This window comes from Misgurnus anguillicaudatus, chromosome 19, assembly GCF_027580225.2.
Source record: "Misgurnus anguillicaudatus chromosome 19, ASM2758022v2, whole genome shotgun sequence".
Lineage (NCBI taxonomy): Eukaryota > Metazoa > Chordata > Actinopteri > Cypriniformes > Cobitidae > Misgurnus > Misgurnus anguillicaudatus.
This window is the reverse complement of record NC_073355.2, coordinates 39540063-39549066: the sequence shown is the minus strand read 5'-3', so window position 1 is coordinate 39549066 and position 9004 is coordinate 39540063. Positions and strand designations below refer to the sequence as shown.

At 37.5% G+C, this 9004-nt stretch overlaps 1 protein-coding gene across 1 annotated transcript in view; it reads right to left on the bottom strand.

Annotated features, from left to right (window-relative positions):
• LOC141349278 (Fc receptor-like protein 5) overlaps positions 1-9004 on the bottom strand; it is a 185980-nt gene that overhangs the window by 77846 nt on the left and 99130 nt on the right. The gene's annotated exons all lie outside the window — the stretch shown is intronic.

Genomic DNA, 9004 nt, shown 5'->3' with positions numbered 1-9004 from the left:
ACCTCTAAGCAGAACATCCAAAAAATCATGCACCCCACCTTTAAGCAATACAATGTGCAGCCCGCAATTTACACTGAACAACAACTATTACCTGTTTTAAATTCAAATGCTATACATGGATATTTCACTTGTTTTAATAGACACTCACTGTTATCTTTCATCACCTCTGCAGAGGTGCATTACAGATACTAAAAAGTACATGAATCTTTAGTAGCCTATGTGTTATCAAAATGTGATAATGTTTGATTGACAACATAAAACCAACATTTAACACACAGTGATATTTTGTCCTCATTAATAAAAATCGAAGAATTTGTATTGTTTGATAAACACTTTGTATAAAGCCTTGATCAGCAAGTTCACCAAACTTCAGCTACATAATCACAGTTACACAAAACCTCTCTCTGGTGTTTGTGCTGTTTACATGTTTAACACTATCGACACAACTGACTGACTGTTTCATACAAACATCATTCACTCATACATCACGTGAAGATTTAGTAAAAATACAGGAGCAGTAAATCTCTTGATCCTGTAAACAATGTGACAGTAATTGATGTGTAGTTAAATCTATAGAGAGAAGATAATACTCACAGAGAACTAGAGGAAGAGAAATCAACTCCATACTGATCTACTGATGACTGACACTTAAACATTAAACACTCTGTGATAAAACCTCAAGACTTCCTCTATAACACCATGTATAGACCTACACTGTAAAAAATACTTTTCGCCTTTTTTTGTTAAATCAACTCAGATTTACAAGTCATGTCAACAGAGATGAGTTGTCACAACTTATAAATAGTTGAGAAGTCAACTTAATTTTATAAGTTATAACAACTCACCTGTCGTTATAACAACTCATCTCTAGTCAAGATAAATAATAGTAAGTTGAAATGACTTTTAAATCCGAGTTGATCCAACAAAAAAATTGAGGACAGCAAAGAATGTTTTACAGTGTATAAACAATCTAACTGCTGATATTACCCACAACTCATTGTGAGAGGGAGGTGTTAAGTGATGTTTCTATGAAAACTATAGATTATATAAAGTGAACATAATACATAGAAATAATGAACGAACAAAAGCTAAAATGGAGAAGTCTTTTGATGTGTGATGATATAAGGATATGTCTTCACAAAAACAGCCACTTCTGTTATGTGTTCATTTTTCCCAGTACTACAATCTACCACTGTACATTTAGATGCATACAGTTTAATTTCACAATAAAAGAGTAGCCTAGATACTTTATAGGGCATAATATAAGCAGGTGAACTTAAATGCAACATAAATGAATGTTTGACAAAATATATTTGACATAAAATCTAGTTTGTGACTTTTCCATCCAGCATCAAATAGAGTAAAACTACATTTATTTGTCACTGACTGCACATAATATTGTGATGAACAACTGACGTCTTTCACACATTTGTTAATACCACAAAACAGAAACGGAACTGAAACTAAAAATACAATGAGCTCAACTTTTCCATCAGGTCACTCATGCAGAGTTTGACAATTGTCCCTTTCACACATACTGTCACGACTGGGAAACAGGAATCAGGACGCAAGTGCAGGGTTCACAAAATAAATAACATTTAATGATAAAATAGGAAACCAAAAACACGAGGAGTAAAATGACGAACAGGTACCAAACACAGGAACATCCAAAATGTGACACGGGGAACAGACAGGGTAGTAATGACAATGACAATGATCCGGCGACAGGTGAGAAACAGACAGCAGTATAAATACACAACACTTAACAGGGAACAGGTGTGATGAATCAGTCCGTGAATGTCCAGGTGACGTAATCGGAGAGACAAACAAAACATGACACGGATCACCGTGACATGACCCCTCCCTCTAAGAGTGGCTACCAGACACTCACCTAAACAAATCAAACACAAAAGTCTGGTAGCGAGAGTCCAAGGGAGGGGTGGAGGGCTTGGGGACCCTGGCGAAGCCGGCAGCCGCCGGGATGAGACCAACAGGAACGGTAGGCCGGACTGCGCCAGGAGAACCGGAGCGATCGCTCCGAGAACCGAGGCAGACGAATTACCCCCCTCCTGGGAATCGCCGACGATCAGCTGCCCCCGGAAGTCATCTCCCATCCCCTCGTGGAAACGGAGACCCTCTCACGGTAGCCACCCCGGGGAAATGATCGGGCGTGGTCCGTTCCGGATCCCCCTGCGAGCAGGATGGTGGTTCTCCGAGGGACCGTCGACGACGACTCAACCGTTGGGGGACCACCTGGGCCGATCCTCCTCCCGCATGCTCGCAGGAGCGAGCGATCGCTCACGGTGGTCCCCAAGAGACATCGGGGCTGATGGGGAATGAACCCCGATGTCACTACTCCCCCTCGACGAAACTCCTGGGGGAGCCGCCCTCCGTGAACTTGCTGCGTCCAGTCTGGCCGGATCATTCTGTCACGACTGGGAAACAGGAATCAGGACGCAAGTGCAGGGTTCACAAAATAAATAACATTTAATGATAAAATAGGAAACCAAAAACACGAGGAGTAAAATGACGAACAGGTACCAAACACAGGAACATCCAAAATGTGACACGGGGAACAGACAGGGTAGTAATGACAATGACAATGATCCGGCGACAGGTGAGAAACAGACAGCAGTATAAATACACAACACTTAACAGGGAACAGGTGTGATGAATCAGTCCGTGAATGTCCAGGTGACGTAATCGGAGAGACAAACAAAACATGACACGGATCACCGTGACACATACAGTCTTTACTGGTAATTTACTGGTAAATTGCAGTTAACATGTCATGTGTGAACAGAACCTTTCCGGTAAATCAGTGATCCCAATTTACCAGTAAGACAGGTTGTAAGATCACTAGTAATTTACCGGTAAGCGCTATGTGTGAACGAAAAATGTAGGATTGCCGGCATTTAGAAAGGACAACGTCAGACCGCGCTGACAGATCGGGCCAATCAGAAAGTTTTTTATACAGGTGACGCGTTACCCCAGAACTGTTTACGGACGTTTCCACACACATGCTGCTTAAAAGTCGAGCACACCTGAAGTTAATATCCACATTTCTTCACCAAAGATTTTTAAAACAGCTTACCGTGTATTTGCCATATTGCCGACGTCCTTAGCACACTATCTGTGAAGCCTAATGTGCAAACGCAGGTTGATGCCACCTCACGCAATTTGTTTGGTCACGAGCAACTTCGCGACCGTTTGCCACAGATGTGAAAACAACAAAATACGGACCGTGGATATAAAGTCATAACCCGCCGTTGTTTACAAATACGACAAGAAGCTCGCCGCGCACTTCCGCTTTCTCTCCGAGTTTACCGTTATTTTGACACTGATGTGTGAATGATGTCTTACTGGTAAAAAGACGGAACGTCACTGCATGTGTGAACAGCAAATTTTTGTATTTACTGGTAAATTCATTCTTGTAAATTCATGGTAATTTAACAGAATTACTGTGTGAAAGAGGCTAATGACATATATGCACATGTGAACACACACAGCAATAAACTACTGCTATAGATTCTGTCCGGTATCATTGTATTGTTCTGTGAAATTCAGCGTATACTGTATCATATTGTACATGTGTATAGTGTATTTATTGTTGTAACTTGTTTACTTACTGTTATATTACTATGTTATTGTTTAGATTATTTAATGTTGTAACTTCTCAACTGCACTGCTGCCAGGACTATGCACACAATATTTTTACTCCATGTACATCTGTGTAAAGGATGGGACAATAAAGTGATTTGATTTTGATTTGAAGTGCACTGCACATGGTTTTGGGGATACGGCAAAATCTCGAAAAATGTTTTGTTTAGGGTTAGGTTTGGGGGTAGAATTAGGATGAAAACAGCCCCCATTCGGTGAGATGTCATGAGATTTTGGCCATACCTGTAGCTGTATCCCTTCTAGCCACAACCACTGCACATGGCTAATTAGCATATCAGAGGCTACTGCTAGCAATACCAAACAACCTGGTTGTCATATTTAATATTCTTTTAAACACACTGTGTTCATGGAGAAAATTAGTCTTTGTCTTACCAGAAGCATCTCAAAGATGAACAATTTGTGGCTTTTGCCATCTGCCCTTAAAATTAGTGATGGCAAGGCAACCAACCCTCACACATTCAGCATGAGACTCACGCCAATTGACCCCATTCTCATTTCACATCTCACCTGGTGGTTGAGGAGATTCCCCCATTCATATGTAAAGCGCTTTGAGCACTGGAAAAGCGCTATATAAATGTAACGAATTATTATTATAATTATTATCCATTTTTTCATGCAAGCTCGTGCCCACCATTAACTCTTTTCCCGCCAGTGTTTTAAAAAAAGTATTTTTATGATTTTCACAAATTCTTATATAAACATACAATATATCAAATGAAAGAACAAACCCTCTGTTTCAAAAAAAAAAAAAAAACATTTCATCCTACCTTCATTTGTTCTCTATTTATCACCTCTCAAATATGGGTAGGTTTCTTCAAAAATGAAGAAATGCAGATGAAGGAGACAGGTTACTTTACAATTACAAATACATAATACTTACATTTGTTGAAAAAAAAATCTTGCTAACAGTTTAAACTGTAGATCTTCATTATAAACTTATCGCTCTGAATCTGTGTAAGGAGAGAGTATTACACACTGATTGTTTATTTTCTGTCTCACTAACTGATTTTTTTCATTTTACACCAAATAAACTTACAGATTGCAATTTTAAAGAGCTATTGTATGAAAACATTTACTTTTAATTACCTGTGAATATCATATCACACTATAGCTATCAATTAAAAATGTACCGATATCCTTTGTGAGACAAAAAACATTTGCAGTATTAAACCTTTTCAGATGGAAAACAAACCTTTCACCCTGATTTTGGTTCTAGTAACAAGTTTCAATGCATTAAACTGAACGTTTAGTAAAATAAGTGTACAGAATGTTGCATATTTGCATTCATGAACAAAGTGTTGCAATGAGGAACAAACTCATGGGGTTTTATAAATAATGGGCAGACCAAAGGCACTTAATTCTAAGAATCCGTTCTTAAGAGAACTGAAAATTTCTCAATATAAAGTTCTCACTATTGCAATTATATTACACAATTTTCATCTGTCTGTGGATGTTTTCAGGACACAGACTTTTTTATGCTGACTTCACAACATAATAGACGGGGAGCCAAAAAAGCTCAATAAAATGGCCACATTTTTTTTTTGCGATGTTTCCAGCATAGCAGACCCTCCAATTATTGGTTCTTGGGGTCAAAGTTAACAGAAAAACACAAATAAAAAGTATGGCAAACCATGTCAGGTTCAACCCATTTTTGAGGCTTTGGCTCCCTGACTATAAGTACACATGCCTTTACTGAGCCATAGTTACAAGAGCAGATACACTCTGCTGCCTTATATAATTTCTCATCAGTTCTAATCTTTTTTTTTTGCAATGTTTGGGATAAAAGCGTCAGAAATTTATTGTGGTCAGTGTTATTGATATAGAGGATAAATAACAGTGGCCCTAAGACTGACCCTTGAGGCACACCTTTTGATATTTTGAGATAGAAATGCTACCCTCCGCCTGCATACACTGAGTTCTTTCTATAAGATAATTAACAAACCAGCCAATAGCTTGCTCACAGAGCCCAGCCCTATACAGTCTCTGTTTAAGTACTGTGTGGTCCTAAGTTCTAAGATTAGGGTGATATCTTTTATTTCCACTGTTTTAGATAGTTAAGTTAAAAAATGATATTGAGTAGGCCTGCAACAGTGGAGTAGTGTCAAAATGATTAGAACTGATGCAGGACAAAATGTGCATGGGTGGACACAGCCAGACAACATGGAATTTACAAAATGTTGAAAGGAAACATTACGTAGCTGGTGCTAAATTTACATTTATTCCAATGAAGGTAAACATGCTGAGCATCATATGGTGAAAATATTACAATGATAATAGATTATAGCATTATGCAATATATTATTAAACACTTAGTTTCAGTCCTTGATTCTGATAGCAGAATCACTTTTAGCAATGCAAACATTTAAACATTCCCTGCATCCCAGTTCACCTACATGCCATTCCAAATAGTATTCGTATATATAGTATGTAAATGAGAATCCCAAGTTCCCCGATGGTCTACTGCTTCCAGTAAAAAATTAAATTGTAGATCCATCCACATTTTAACGTCTGATACCCATAACTCATTGTAAGAGGGAGGAGTTTATACATGAAATTATTAATTTTGCTTCATTGATTTCTATAATATTTTTTCAGTGTTAGAAATTAGTGATTTTACCTTATGAAAGTTGCATTGCTACATGTTTTTTCTTTAATGTTTGTATTGTGTGGTTAGTCTTATTTTGTCTTATGCATTAACTTGCAATGCGCACTGTTCATTTGCATTGTAAGGTTTTGCTTTATCTACAGCAGTGATTCTCCACAAGGGGGCCTTAAGATGACCTAAATCAGGGATTCCCAAAGTGTGGTACGCGCACCCCCAGGGGTACGCAAGCTGCCACCAGGGGGTGCGCGAGAGGAAAATTGTAATGGCAGTCTGTTTCTTTAAGTGGGATTTTTCCATACAATAAATAAATAAAAAAATGAACAGTAAACATTTCCTTTGTAATCGCTTTTATTTTAAATAAAAACTTTATTAGTTTTTGAAAGAAACGTAGAAGCCAGCTGCTGTCTTTTTCTACACACTGCTCTTCTGTTATGCACTGCAGCCGCTATATGCGTGTCAACTCGTTTCATTCATTCCATATATATTATAAATATGCTTAACTGGCTAAAATCAGGAAAACTGTCAAGTGTGGGATGTCTTATGATAAAGTTGTTAGTCACGAAGGAGGAGAGGGACCAAAAGAGAGAGACTTTTTTATGGCAAAAATAGAAATAATGAAATGTGACGAGACATGGGTGCGTCTAATGCACAGGATACGCGAGCAATGTGTTTTCATGCATGGTAGAGAGACCGCCAATGAATTATATAATAAAATACATAAATACTTACAGATACTGCAGAGAACTTATTAAAAGCTTTCATTTAATTTTGTTTGAAAATTGAACTGTTATAATGAATCTGCAAACAATTATACACCTTTTGTGCGAACAGTAAAGGCTTTCGTTAAAGTGTTTGATGGGTCTGCACGTGACGCAGGCATCTTGAGGGAGAGCGCTCCGGTAAACACGAGGAATGCTCTCATGTGTCATCTATTAGCTGACGGCAGTAAGTGTAAGTTTTTTACAGTAAACTCGAATGGTGTCTAAATATCACAGTGGTTAAACGCATACACGGGGGCGCGCATCATCTACGCTGAGCGTAGCTGCGTCTGGTCGTAGTTTCAGATGCTGCAACAGGCGTAAATATTTTTCACAATGTTGAACGTAGCTAAGCCCGACGTAGGACTTACAGCCAACTTCTTAACGCTGGTGCAACCGGCCCCTAGTTATTTGCGCATGATTAAACACGAGTCTTTATTGCGAGAAAACAAAACTTATTTACGTTTTTTTTTTTTTTTAGTGGGGATTGGGGGTACGCCAACCAGGTTGGGACATAGAAGGGGGTGCGCAGGAAAAAAAGTTTGGGAACCCCTGACCTAAATTATTCAGAATAAGTAAGCAAGGTAAGTTACTTAAGCCAAGTCATGTATTGTAATTAAGTCAAGGCTAAAGGAGTTGCAAACCTTTACTTTGTGCCTAACATTGCTCTTAAGCCATGACTAATTCACGATACAACACAGCCTCTTATATCTTATTGCTTACATGTCATGTAACTGTTCATTTGCATTGTAAGGTCTTGAGCAGTGATTCTCCACAAGGGGGCCTCAATAAACTTCCAAGGTGGCCTCAAGAAGACCTAAAATTATTCAAAATAAGACAAAATATCAAGACAAAAAATCTGTCTAGTTATGCCAAGCTCTAGTATATTTCATTAGGTAAAAATTATGAGTGGGAGGGCCTTTAAATTTTGTAGTGAAAAAAATGGAGGGTCTTGAATTGAAAAACATTGAGAACCCCTGATCTAGAGTATTGTGTCACTCTTAATAAACATATAAGCAATAATAAACATTTAACGTAACACTTCACAGTAAGGTCTTATTTGTTAATATTAGTGAATGTATTAGCTAACATGAACTAACAATGATCAATATAGTTTATTAGCATTTATTAATCTTTGTTAATGATAGTTAATTACCAAAACTAATAATTCACTGATGTAAACGATGAAATAAATCCAGTCGTACTATATCAATAATTCACAGACGTATGTAAATGGGCGGTGACGCCCCCTGCTGGAAACATCAATATCAGTGAGTCACATAATGAGCTGCTGTGTGTAAGAAACTACAGTAATACAAACTGTTATCAATCTGTGTCTTTGTTACACATGTTACATGTAATTATTAAAGTAATAACAGTTAATGTTGCATAATTACATGCAACTAATCATTACAATGTAACAGTGACTCCTTAAAATAAAAAAACATAGTTACTACACTTTAAACCATGATAAAAAAAATTCTAAGTGCACGTTTCCCTTATTTATCACATAATTATTATTACAAGAGGGTAAATGAGAGTAAATAAACAACTACTTGCCACCTAACTGTTTCTGTATAGCTCAGTGGTAGAGCATTGTATTTGCAACGCATAAGGTCATAGGTTCATACCCAGGGATAAAAAAATATAGCTTTTAATGCACTGTAAATCTCTTTGGATAAAAGCATCTGCCAAATGCATAAATATGTATTGGCTATACTTAAGAATTTTACACAAAATATAAATTTCTAATATTTTATTCAATTTTTTTGCAACAAATTCAAACATGGCATGAGAAAACAGAAAGCGGAGCATTAAACATAAGTAGTACCGGTCAAGATGACTCTGGGCTATCAGCGGTAAATGACCAGAGAGCTGTTTAAATAAATGAAATTTAAGTGACATTTATTCACGCAGTAACTAACATGCTTTTGGATTATTCTTATAGTTTTAAATTCGT